Source organism: Eurosta solidaginis, chromosome 4 (assembly GCF_040869045.1).
Source record: "Eurosta solidaginis isolate ZX-2024a chromosome 4, ASM4086904v1, whole genome shotgun sequence".
In the NCBI taxonomy this organism is placed as follows: domain Eukaryota; kingdom Metazoa; phylum Arthropoda; class Insecta; order Diptera; family Tephritidae; genus Eurosta; species Eurosta solidaginis.
This window is the reverse complement of record NC_090322.1, coordinates 80,239,946-80,253,927: the sequence shown is the minus strand read 5'-3', so window position 1 is coordinate 80,253,927 and position 13,982 is coordinate 80,239,946. Positions and strand designations below refer to the sequence as shown.

At 45.6% G+C, this 13,982-nt stretch overlaps 1 protein-coding gene across 7 annotated transcripts in view; it reads right to left on the bottom strand.

The window, feature by feature from the left end:
* LOC137250008 (cuticle collagen 144-like) overlaps positions 1-13,577 on the bottom strand; it is a 283,350-nt gene extending 269,773 nt beyond the window's left edge. For 4 of the 7 annotated variants that reach the window (XM_067782185.1, XM_067782180.1, XM_067782182.1 and 1 more), the window contains exon 1: positions 13,335-13,577. The gene's annotated coding sequence lies outside the window, so the exon portion shown is untranslated. The remainder of the gene's footprint in view (positions 1-13,334) is intronic. The other 3 variants (XM_067782179.1, XM_067782184.1, XM_067782178.1) reach the window with 3 other exon arrangements.
* Positions 13,578-13,982: the final 405 nt, after the last annotated feature.

The window sequence follows — 13,982 nt, the reverse complement described above, 5'->3', positions numbered from 1 at the left end:
AAATTAAACAACAACGCTTGAAGCCATTTTGCTCCCCTACTTCAAAGCAAAGTTGCAGCTAGCCTGTCATCAGCATGGCTTCAGAAAACTGCATAGCACCACCACCGTGCTAAATGCCATTGGCACCCAGATAAATTGCGGTTTACATCAAATCTCCCACCACAAACAGTACTCGTTGCGCTAGACCTATCGAAAGCTTTTGATACGGTCAACCATAGCACGTTACTGCAAGACCTGGAAGGGTCTACCCTTCTCTCATGTTTTAAAAGGTGGACCACAAATTATCTGGGTGGTCGGCAGGCATCGGTGCAATTTAGAAACGAAACATCAAAATCCGGAAGAATTACACAAGGGGTGCCGCAGGGTGGTGTCCTATCCCCACTTTTGTTTAAATTCTACATATCAAAGCTACCTTCGCCACAAGAAGGAGTTACTATCGTTTCCTGCTGCGTTCAGAACCGCCACGGGCTGTCTTCTTATGTCCCCAGAACACCATCTACATAATGAGGCGAAAATACTCCGCATCAGGGAGACAAACAGTTCCTGTTGAATACCCAGAAACCTGGGCATTCCAACAGACATCTGATTGATGAGCAAACACCGCCTAGGGGCTTAAGGAGTCATCTCCGTAAGCATTATGAGGAAACCTGGGAACTCAGCCGTATGAAGCAAAAAAGCACAAGCAGGTCCTCAGTGAACTCCACAAACAGGCGTCGGACCTTTATGCCAGGAATTGCCCGGTGAATTCAGTACTCAAAGAACAGTCCCCAAAACTTGCGGAAGAGGAACGCACATTCCCCAGGGAAACGCGAGTCACTCAACTTCGATCTGGATACTGTAACAGGTTAAACACTTACCTATCCAGAATCAACCCCGACATACAAAATGTATGCCCTGCTTGCAAAGTGTCAACGCCTCTAACACCCCTCACATTATGGTCCGCCCCTGTTGAAACAGCAAGTTTCCCTGGACTGCCGTTAGAGGTATTTGATGACAATTTGTGATCGGTCGCACCTATTGGGTGGGGCGAAGCACTGCTACAACAAAAACAACATGGCACTACGCCGCCGTCCTACACCTCAAAATCTTGGGTGTGACGTTTGATCAGGATCTACATTTTGGTGAGCATGTAGCTGCAATTGTACCGAAAATCCAGAGCCGTAATAAAATCCTCAAATCTCTTGCTGGCAGTACTTGGGGAAAGACAAAGAAACTTATTATGATATTTATTTGCTGACCGCTTTATGGATTTTTTTATTAATGTTAGCTTTTTAATAAGCTGATGCGGTCTGATGTGCGCTAGTGCAAGAAAAAAAGATAAAATTTTTCTAGCCCGAAGTGACCCAACTAACAAGCTACAGAAACAGAACAACATCGTCGACGAATTCTACAAAAGCAAACTAATTAACTTTAAAGACAAACAGCAACTTACATGCACAGCACCTAATGCGCCACGACTGTACGGCTTACCGAAAACTCATAAGCCGGATCTACCTCTACGTCCAATAACATCCTCGGTCAATCTTACCTGCTATGGTTTGTCCAAATTTGTTGGAAAATTCCTGAGACTTAATTTCGGACGAGTACAATATAAGCTCTTTTAGACTCAAAGATAGGTTGGAGAAGGTTGAAATGGGATTCAAGGGGTTGTGTAGCGCAACATATAGCTTCTCCAACCCAATTGTCAACCTCACCTTCGAGCGGCGAATCCCGTTTCACTAACAGACGAGGCTCTGGCGACCCCAAGCTCCTCATGGAACTTGGGGGTGGGGAGGGAGGGATGGCCTGAAGGTTCAATGTGGCCATATAAATCGTTCCCGAGATGGTCGGGCCAGCACCTTAATGGTGCTGTGTTACCGGAACGTATCGGATCTGTATCCGACAAAGGACCATCACATCGATAACACTCCCCAAAGCCTTCGGGGAGTAACCTAATCGCTACAACAACAACAACAGAAGGTTGAAATATGCGAAGACGGCTTATTGGTATTCTTCGATGTGGTGTCATTATTCACTAACTTACCCACATATCTTGCTATCAAAATCATAATGAGTAAGTTTCATCAGATCCAAATAAACATACCGAGAAATAAGTTTCTGAAAATACTGAACTTCTGTCTGAAGGACAATAACTATTTCATGTACGATAACAAAACTTATACGCAAAGCTTTGGAATGCCCATGGGCAACCCCCTATCTCCGACAATAGCGGACGTAATCATGGACGATTTACTCGATGCCACCATTTTACAATTAAAGAAACTTCACAGCATAAATATAAAGTTTATAGTAAAATATGTAGACGACATTTTTGCTATTGTAAAACAAAGCGACGTTCAGGTCATTCTGAACACTTTCAACCAGTATCATAACAAATTAAAGTTTACTATGGAAAAAGAAGAAACCCAAAAGATCCCGTTTTTGGATGTCCTTATACACAGAAACAACAATGAAATTTTTCTCAATTGGTACTCGAAACCTATAGCGTCAGGCAGAATAATCAATTTTCTCTCAGCCCAGCCGAAAAAATACAAAATCAATACAGCTAAAAATATGACAAAGTTTTAACCCTTAGCCATGAACAATTTACGGAATCGAACAAGGAATAAATTTGCAAAGTGCTTATAAATAACAACTACCCGCGTCATTTAGTAAATACCCTCATTGAACAAAAAACCAAAGAAATTAATAATACGTCCAAACAAATAACCCTTTCACAAACAACAAATGAGACAAAACAAAATTCTCAGAAGAGCTAAACAAAAACTTAGAAGAACACAAACAAGACATATCTCTGGCGTACAAATCAAATTGCACACTCTCAACTGTATACACCAAAACCAAAAGCAAAATAGAATCACAACATAGAAACAATGTCATATACGAAATTAAATGCAACGGAGGAGAGAGCAACGACTGCAACCAAATATACATTGGAACGACAGAAAGACCACTAGGAGTGCGATTACAAGAACACGAATCGGATATAAGAAGAAACAAAAGCGGTACAGCTCTTGCGCAACATATACTGACACATGCGCATACAGCTGATATACAAAACGCGAGAATTTTAGACACAGAGAAGAGGGAGAGAACAAGATATACACTGGAGAGCCTACATATTTTGAAAAACAGAGAAAAAACAATGAACAAAAAGGAAGATAGCGACGAAATCGCGGCAGCATATTTGTTATGTTTATGATAACAAATAATTCTGACAAATGCACCTGACATTGATGGTACATATAAATTATGTTATGTGACTCAAATTTAAATAACATTTGTTGTTATTGTTTAATGTTTTTATATTAAATATTTTTTCCAGCTTTTCAAAGTAAGTGACACTTATACATGTTTTTATGATATTGTCTCTTATGTATTATCTTTGTTTGTGTCTTATAGAATAAAGATCCTGCCCCTGTGGATGCCAAGGAGATTGGCGAAACGTAGGGAGTTAAGTGGAGAAAAAGTGTATATTTTTTTCTTGCACTAGCGCACATCAGACCGCATCAGCTTATTAAAAAACTAACATACACAAAGAAACGCTATTACTACTTACAAAGCAATTGGCCAGCCGGTTGCATGCTACGCGTCCCCTATATTTATTTATTTATTTTTATTTATTATTTATATGGTCGCCAAGCCTAAAAACTACTCACTGAAAGAAGCTATAGGCCTGAGAAAATACTGCTCTCAGAACCGCCACGGGCTATCTTCTTATGTCCCCAGAACACCATCTACATAATGAGGCGAGAATACTCCCCATCAGAGGGAGAAATGAGATGCTAACCAAACAGTTCCTGTTGAATACCCAGAAAACCTGGGCATCCCAACAGACATCTGATTGATGAGCCAATAGCGCCTAGGGGCTTAAGGAGTTGTTGTTGTTGTTGTTGTTGTTGTAGCGATAAGGTTGCCCCCGAAGGCTTTGGGGAGTGTTATCGATGTGATGGTCCTTTGCCGGATACAGATCCGGTACGCTCCGGCACCACAGCACCATTAAGGTGCTAGCCCGACTATACACTGGAGAGCCTACATATTTTGAAAAACAGAGAAAAAACAATGAACAAAAAGGAAGATAGCGACGAAATCGCGGCAGCATATTTGTTATGTTTATGATAACAAATCATTCTGACAAATGTACCTGACATTGATGGTACAGATAAATTATGCTATGTGACTCAAATTTAAATAACATTTGTTGTTATTGTTTAATGTTTTTATATTAAATATTTTTTCCAGCTTTTCAATGTAAGTGACACTTATACATGTTTTTTATGATATTCTCTCTTATGTATTATCTTTGTTTGTGTCTTATAGAATAAAGATCCTGCCCCTGAGGATGCCAAGGAGATTGGCGAAACGTAGGGAGTTAAGTGGAGAAAAAGTGTATATTTTTTTCTTGCACTAGCGCACATCAAACCGCATCAGCTTATTAAAAAACTAACATACACAAAGAAACGCTATTACTACTTACAAAGCAATTGGCCAGCCGGTTGCATGCTACGCGTCCCCTATATGGTCGCCAAGCCTAAAAACTACTCACTGGAAGAAGCTATAAGCCTGAGAAAATACTGCTCTCAGAACCGCCACGGGCTATCTTCTTATGTCCTCAGAACACCATCTACATAATGAGGCGAGAATACTCCCCATCAGAGGGAGAAATGAGATGCTAACCAAACAGTTCCTGTTGAATACCCAGAAAACCTGGGCATCCCAACAGACATCTGATTGATGAGCCAGTAGCGCCTAGGGGCTTAAGGAGTTGTTGTTGTTGTTGTTGTTGTAGCGATAAGGTTGCCCCCGAAGGCTTTGGGGAGTGTTATCGATGTGATGGTCCTTTGCCGGATACAGATCCGGTACGCTCCGGTACGCTCCGGCACCACAGCACCATTAAGGTGCTAGCCCGACCATCTCGGGAACGATTTATGTGGCCACATTACACCTTCAGGCCATCACCTCTCTCCCCACCCCCAAGTTCCATGAGGAGCTTGGGGTCGCCAGAGCCTCGTCTGTTAGTGAAACAGGATTCGCCGTGGATAGGTGAGGTTGACAATTGGGTTTGGAGAAGCTATATATTGCGCTGGCAACCTGAAGGGTTGCGCTACACAACCCTTTAATCTGGTATTTTAGTCGCCTCTTACGACAGGCATACCTACCGCGGGTATATTCTGACCCCTTACCCGCTGGGGCTTAAGGAGTCATCTCGGTAAGCATTATGAGGAAATACGGCACCTGAGAACTCAGCCGTATGAAGCAAAAAAACACAAGCAGGTCCTCAGTGAACTCCACAAACAGGCGTCGGTCCTTTATGCCAAGAATTTCCCCGGGACCCAGTACTCAAAGAACAGTACCCGAAACTTGTGGAAGAGGAACGTACACTCCCCAGGGAAACACGAGTCACTCTAGCTCAACTTTGCTCTGCATACTGTAAGAGGTTAAACTCTTACCTATCCAGAATCAACCACGACATACTAAGTGTATGCGCTGCTTGCAATGTGTCCGCACATGACACCAACCATCTCTTTAATTGTAATGTGGAACCAACGCCTCTAACACCCCTCACATTATGGTCCAGCCGTGTTGAAACAGCAAGTTTCATTGTACTCCCGTTAGAGGGTATTGATGTGTCGCTTCCCAAGGCAGTCGGTTCTATGTACCGGAGTGACTCGGGATTTTTCCCGACCAAGGACTGTCATTTCAGGGTGACCCCATTTAATTTGTTGCGTCCCTCCCACAATTGTCATCCCTTCCCCGTCTTCTCCCCCCCCCCCCCCCCCCCTCTTTTCCGGCAGCAATCGTGTAGGTCAGGGAAACAGACTCTTAGTCCCTACCTCCGTTTGCACCGTTTGCCAGCACAGAATATATATGTTTGCGACATCTGCCCAATGCAGCTCCTGCCTTGGGTGGTGCCACTTTCCTAGATGTTCTGGTTTCCGCGACGGCAACCCCCCGACGGGTTTCATCGTGCCATGTTGCCAGGTCGCAAGCCCAAATCATCCGGGTACCCCAATGCTTGCCCAATGACGCCCAGTCCCAGGGCCACAACAGCAATTGCGTCCTGGCCTTCCACAACCCAAACGTAGTCACCCGTCACTTACCCCCAGAGTGGCGGCGTCTCCCCTTATGCACTTCAGAATTCTGCAGTTAAACTGTAATGGACTAACTGGGAAGATTACGGAGATAGTCGATTTCATGAAGCGGCACAACATCCGCATTGCTGCGATTCAAGAGACTAAACTCACAGCAAGATCTGCATTGCAGACCTGCTCTGGGTATAATGTCCACAGGAAAGACCGCGAGAGCGGTCGGTGCTTCCCAAGGCAGTCGGTTCTATGTACCGGAGCGACTCGGGATTTTTCCCGACCAAGGACTGTCATTTCAGTGTAACCCCATTTAATTTGTTTCGTCCCTCCCATAAATTGTCATCCTCCCAGCAGCTCCCTGCAGCAGGACTGCTCCATATTCTCTTGCTCCGGGAAGGTATCGAATCCAATCCGGGTCCGTCTCCTGACCCCGGTCCTGAGAAATGGTTTTGCTGCATCTGCCGGAAAAGAATCTTTTTAGGACGGTCATACTCTGTTCAGTGTGTCTCGTGTAAGGGATGGTTGCATCGGACAGGTTGTTCTGGGCTTGATCCCAAAACCCGACGTCCACGTAACTTTTATAAATCTTTTGTGGCTCCTTGCTGTTCACGCCCAAGGGCGCCTCGTAGTCTACGTCTAAGCGCCCCCCCATTACCTTCCAGCAGCCCCGCTGCTCAGCAAGCCACAACAAGTACCCGCTGCTGCTCGCGCCTTACGGCGCCAACAACTCAAACAGCTGCTACCACTCATAACTACAATCTTCGTAGTAGAGTCGGAAGCAATGCTGAGCAACAGCCCCTGCCCCCGTCTTCTCCCCCCCTCTTTTCCGGCAGCAATCGTGTAGGTCAGGGAACCAGACTCTTAGTCCCTACCTCCGTTTGCACCGTTTGCCAGCACAGAATATATATGTTTGCGACATCCGCCCAATGCAGCTCCTGCCTTGGGTGGTGCCACTTTCCTAGATGTTCTGGTCTCCGCGACGGCAACCCCTCGACGGGTTTCATCGCGCCATGTTGCCAGGTCGCAAACCCAAATCATCCGGGTACCCCAATGCTTGCCCAAGGACGCCCAGTCCCAGGGCCACAACAGCAATTGCGTCCTGGCCTTCCTCAACCCAGGCGTAGTCACCCGTCACTTACCCCCAGAGTGGCGACGTCTCCCCTCATGCACTTCAGAATTCTGCAGTTAAACTGTAATGGACTAACTGGGAAGATTACGGAGATAGTCAATTTCATGAAGCGGCACAACATCCGCATTGCTGCGATTCAAGAGACTAAACTCACAGCACGATCTGCATTGCAGACCTGCTCTGGGTATAATGTCCACAGAAAAGATCGCGAGAGCGGAAATGGAGGCGGCCTCGCGTTTATAATACACCACTCTGTGCAGTATCACATATTTGATCCTGGCATCGACCGCAGGGACAACGTCTTAGAACGTCAAGGCCTATCTGTCCGGTCAGGCGATGCAAACCTAGAAATCATCAACATCTACATCCCCCCTGCCACCTGTTGCCCCGGTGGATACCGCCCTAATATCAGAGCCTTACTCACTGGAAACAATCGCATTATTTTAGGCGACTTCAATGCCCATCATGATCTATGGTATTCAAATTTGCGGGCGGACAGTAGGGGCGAGATGTTGGCGGATCAAATAGAAGAAACGACGTTCTGCACAATAAACGGAGACGCCCCCACACGTATGGTAGGAAGCTGTCACAGTTCGCCAGATATCTCAATCGTGAGCGCAGAACTCGTAAACTGCGTCAACTGGCAGCCGATGGTATCATTGGCATCCGACCACCTGCCTATACTTGTTTCGCTCGAGCGTACCGCCGACTTCATCGTCACCGAAAAACGCACTTTCATAAACTTTAAAAAAGGAAAGTGGGAAGAATATAAATCCTTTACAGACAATCTCTTTGCTGCCCTCCCTATCCCGACTGATGCCCGCCAAGGGGAGCGTGCCTTCCGCAAGGTCATTGAATCCGCCTCGGCACGTTTCATTCCCGCCGGGAGAATTCCCGAAATCCGGCCCCACTTCCCGGCGGAGGCCACAAACTTAGCGAGAGAACGTGACCTTATAAGGCAGCTTGATCCAGGCGACCCCCAAATAAGGGATATAAACCAACGCATCAGATTGCTTGTGGATGAACACAAGCGGGCGAAATGGGAGGAGCACCTAAGAGGTTGTAACCTCTCTACCGGTGTGGGTAAACTTTGGTCCACCGTAAAGTCCCTATCGAATCCGACTAAGCACAAAGACAAAGTTTCCATCGCCTTTGGCGACAAAGTGCTGTCGGATGCGAAAAAATGCGCGAGCGCTTTCTGCCGACAATATATAATGCATTCTACGGTCGACAAAGTTAGACGGAGGGCCAACAGACACGCACATAAACACAAATTCAGCGCGTCACCAATCACCATCACCGCTAAAGAGGTTGAGGACGCCATTGGTCGCGCTAAACCATTCAAAGCAGTGGGCCCAGACGGCATAGCCATGCCGATGCTTAAAAGCCTAGGGAAAGAGGGTTTCAAATATTTAGCGCAGGTCTTCAACCTGTCTCTTTCCACCTTTGTCATACCCGAGAAATGGAGAATGGCCAAGGTGGTCCCGCTACTAAAGCCTGGTAAACCAGCTAACATAGGAGAGTCGTATCGTCCGATATCTCTCCTATCGCCAGTAGCAAAGACGCTCGAAGCCATTTTGCTCCCTTATTTCCAAGCAAATTTGCAACTAGCAGACAGGCATGCTTAACGAACGAAACGATATCATTTCGTTACGATAATCAACGTTAATAAACGAAACGAAGTCATTTCGTTTCGTTTATTAACGTTAAGAACGCGAAATTAACGTTAATTTGACGATCTTAACGTTAATAAACGAAACGAAGTGACTTTGTTTCGTTTATTAACGTTGATTATCGTAACGAAATGATATCGTTTCGTTCGTTAAGCATGCCTGGCTTCAGAAAACTCCATAGCACTACCTCCGCGCTAAATGCCATCAGCACCCAGATAAATTGCGGTTTAAATCAAAACCCCCACCATAGAACAGTACTCGTAGCGCTAGACCTATCAAAAGCTTTTGATACGGTCAACCATGGCTCGTTACTGCAAGACCTGGAAGGGTCTACCCTTCCCCCATGTCTTAAAAGGTGGACCGCAAATTATCTGGGTGGTCGGCAGGCATCGGTGCTATTTAGAAACGAAACATCAAAGCCAAGGAGAATTAAACAAGGGGTGCCACAGGGTGGTGTCCTATCCCCACTTTTGTTTAATTTCTACATATCTAAGCTACCTTCACCACCGGAAGGAGTCACAATCGTTTCCTACGCCGATGACTGCACAGTAATGGCCACAGGCCCAGGCCCACAGATCGATGAGCTATGCAATAAAATAAACGGCTACCTCCCTGATCTCTCCAGTTTTTTCGCCTCGCGGAACCTGGCATTATCACCGACTAAATCTTCCGCGACCTTATTTACAACATGGACGTCCCAAATGTCGACCATTTTGAACATCCACGTCGATGGCTCTACGCTACCGACTGTCCTACACCCCAAAATCTTGGGTGTGACGTTTGATCAGGATCTACATTTTGGTGAGCACGCAGCCGCAATTGTTCCGAGAATTCAGAGCCGTAACAAAATCCTCAAATCCCTTGCTGGCAGTACCTGGGGAAAAGATAAAGAAACGCTCATGACTACATACAAAGCAATTAGCCAGCCGATTACGTGCTACGCGTCACCCATATGGTCGCCAAGCCTAAAAATTACCCACTGGAAGAAGCTACAGGCCTGCCAAAATACTGCTCTCAGAATTGCCACGGGCTGTCTTCTTATGTCCCCAGAACACCATCTACATAATGGGGCGAGAATACTCCCCATCAGGGAAAGAAACGAGATGCTGACCAAACAGTTCCTGTTGAATACCCAGAAACCTGGGCATCCCAACAGACATCTGATTGACGAGCCAGCACCGCCTAGGGGCTTAAGGAGTCATCTCCGTAAGCATTTTGAGGAAATACGGCATCTGAGAACACAGCCGTATGAAGCGAAAAAACATAAGCAGGTCCTTGGTGAACTCCACAAACAGGCGTCGGACCTTTATGCCGGGAATTGCCCGGTGAACCCAGTACTCAAAGTAAAGTATCCAAAACTTGCGGAAGAGGAACGCATACTCCCCAGGGAAACGCGTGTCACTCTGGCTCAACTTCGTTCTGGATACTGTAACAGGTTAAACTCTTACCTATCCAGAATCAACCCCGACATACAAAATGTATGCCCCGCTTGCAATGTGTCCCCACATGACACCAACTATCTCTTTAATTGTAATGTGGAACCAACGCCTCTAACACCCCTTTCCCTATGGTCCACCCCTGTTGAAACAGCAAGTTTCCTTGGACTCCCGTTAGAGGATATTGATGACAGTTTGTGATCGGTCGCGTCTGTTAGGTGGGGCGAAGCACTGCTACAACAACAACAACAGAGCGGAAATGGAGGCGGCCTCGCGTTTATCATACACCACTCTGTGCAATATTATATATTTGATCCTGGCAACGACCGCAGGGACAATGTCTTAGAACGTCAAGGCCTATCTGTCCGGTCAGGCGATGCAAACCTAAAAATTATCAACATCTACATCCCTCCTGCCACCTGTTGCCCCCGTGGATACCGGCCTAATATCAGAGCCTTACTTACTGCCAACAATCGCATCATCTTAGGCGATTTCAATGCCCATCACGATCTATGGCACTCAAACTTGCGGGCGGCCATTAGGGGTGAGATGTTGGCGGATCACATAGAAGAAACGACGTTCTGCACAATAAACGGAGACGCCCCCACACGTATGGTAGGAAGCTGTCACAGTTCGCCAGATATCTCAATCGTGAGCGCAGAACTCGTAAACTGCGTCAACTGGCAGCCGATGGTAACATTGGCATCCGACCACCTGATCCCCAGCGGGTTAGGGGATCAGAATATACCCGCGGTAGGTATGCCTGTCGTAAGAGGCCACTAAAATACCAGATTCAAGGGGCTGTGTAGCGCAACCTTTCAGGTTGCCAGCGCAATATATAGCTTCTCCAAACCCAATTGTCAACCTCACCTATCCGCGGCGAATCCTGTTTCACTAACAGACGAGGCTCTGGCGACCCCAAGCTCCTCATGGAACTTGGGGGTAGGTAGGGAGGGAATGGTCTGAAGGTTTAATGTGGCCACATAAATCGTTCCCGAGATGGTCATCGTCACCGAAAAACGCACCTTCATAAACTTCAAAAAAGGAAAGTGGGAAGAATATAAATCTTTTACAGACAACCTCTTAGCTGCCCTCCCTATCCGACTGATGCCCGCCAAGGAGAACGTGCCTTCCGTAAGGTCATTGTATCCGCCTCGGCACGTTTCATTCCCGCCGTGAGAATTCCCGAAATCCGGCCCCACTTCCCGGCGGAGGCCGCAAACTTAGCGAGAGAACGTGACCTTATAAGACAGCTTGATCCAGGCGACCCCCAAATAAGGGATATAAACCAACTCATCAGATTGGTTGTCGGCGAACACAAGCGGGCGAAATGGGAGGAGCTCCAAAGGGGTTGTAACCTCTCTACCGGTGTGGGTAAACTTTGGTCCACCGTAAAGTCCCTATCGAATCCGACTAAGCATAAAGACAAAGTTTCCATCGCCTTTGGCGACAAAGTGCTGTCGGATGCGAAAAAATGCGCGAGCGCTTTCTGCCGACAATATATAATGCATTCTACGGTCGACAAAGATAGACGGAGGGCCAATAGACACGCACATAAACACAAATTCAGCGCGTCACCAATCACCATCACCGCTAAAGAGATTGAGGGTGCCATTGGTCGCGCTAAACCATCCAGACGGCACAGCCATGCCGATGCTTAAAAGCCTAGGGAAAGAGGGTTTCAAATATTTAGCGCATGTCTTCAACCTGTCTCATTCCACCTTTGTCATACCAGAGAAATGGAAAATGGCCAAGGTGGTCCCGCTACTAAAGCCTGGGAAACCAGCTAACATAGGAGAGTCGTATCGTCCGATATCTCTCCTATCGCCAGTAGCAAAGACGCTTGAAGCCATTTTGCTCCCTTATTTTCAAGCAAATTTGCAGCTAGCCCCTCATCAGCATGGCTTCAGAAAACTCCATAGTTCTACCACCGCGCTATATGCCATTATCACCCAGATAAATTGCGGTTTAAATCAATACCCCCACCATAGAACAGTACTCGTAGCGCTAGACCTATCAAAAGCTTTTGATACGGTCAACCATGGCTCGTTACTGCAAGACCTGGAAGGGTCTACCCTTCCCCCATGTCTTAAAAGGTGTACCGCAAATTATCTGGGTGGTCGGCAGGCATCGGTGCAATTCAGAAACGAAACATCAAAACCAAGGAGAATTAAACAAGGGGTGCCACAGGGTGGTGTCCTATCCCCACTTTTGTTTAATTTCTACATATCCAAGCTACCTTCGCCACCAGAAGGAGTTACTACGTTTCCTATTCCGATGACTGCACAATAATGGCCACAGGCCCAGGCCCAGGGATCGATAAGCCTTGCAACAGAATACGCGGCTAACTCCCTGATCTCTCCATTTTTTCGCCTCGCAAAACCTAGCGTTGTCACCGACTAAATCCTCCGCGACTTTATTTACAACATGGACGTCCCAAATGTCGACCATTTTGGACGTCCCAAATGTCGACCATTTTGAACCGCCACGTCGATGGAACTACGCTACCGACTGTACTACACCCCAAAATCTTGGGTTTGATCAGGATCTACATTTTGGTGAGCACGCAGCCGCAATTGTTCCGAGAATTCAGAGCCGTAACAAAATCCTCAAATCCCTCGCTGGCAGTACCTGGGGAATTTGTGATCGGTCGCACCTATTGGATGGGGCGACGAACTGCTACAAGAACAACAACGGCCAGTTTCCTTGGCCTTCCGTTAGCATTTTTGGTGTGTTACTCAAAAGGTCAATCCTACGAAATCGAGTAGCAACACTATTAAGGCGAGTATTATCAAAAGCGTGTCAATTTTCTGATATTGTCTGCACCGTGTGATTTTATTGCAAAAAATTTATAATTTATCCATAATCGATAATTTTTTTTTTTTTTTTTTTATTTTTTGACGCGCATATGCAATACAATCATTGCCTCTTCTGACATCATATCCAATTGGAATGTCTCATATTTTGAAATATCATACATACACAAGTATGTACATAAGCGGATACATACCTTGGTACGTGATCATATCCAGAGGAAAAACAATATTTATATTTTAATGAAGTGTGCGGCTCGATAATAATAAGCTAAATAGCTAAATTTTATTTTCAAATTACTTAGATTTATTGTGTGTTCTATTTTAGAAACTTTGACCTTTATTTACTTATTCAATTTCCCAAACATGGCACATAATTTAAGGATGAAACGATACAAGTAGATACCGATACTTTTGGACCGATTCGAGGAAAATTTGTAATCGAATCGATACTTTTGTATCGATCAAATAATTTATAAGGAGGTATCAAATATAGTTTAAAAAACTAAAAAACACGCTTTTAAATAATATCGGGGGAATATTTTGAATAAGGTGCCCCGATTTTCCAACTTTTTTTTTCGAGGGGCGGCGGGGGTCCCAAAAATCACAAAATTATCATCCGCAACTCTAGGAAACTCTTAGTTTATGAAATATAAGCTTTTTAATTTCCAAATTTAGCAAAATTTCAACTTAAGTCCAGCACTTAAAATTCGGCTCGCACATGTCGACAGCGATATCAAGTTAGCGTTTTAAAGTTATTCGCGGAAAACACGTCGGTACTATTGTCGCTTTTTCCGTTGTTGTAATTAAAGAAACGAAAACATATGAAGGTTGTGAATAGTGTT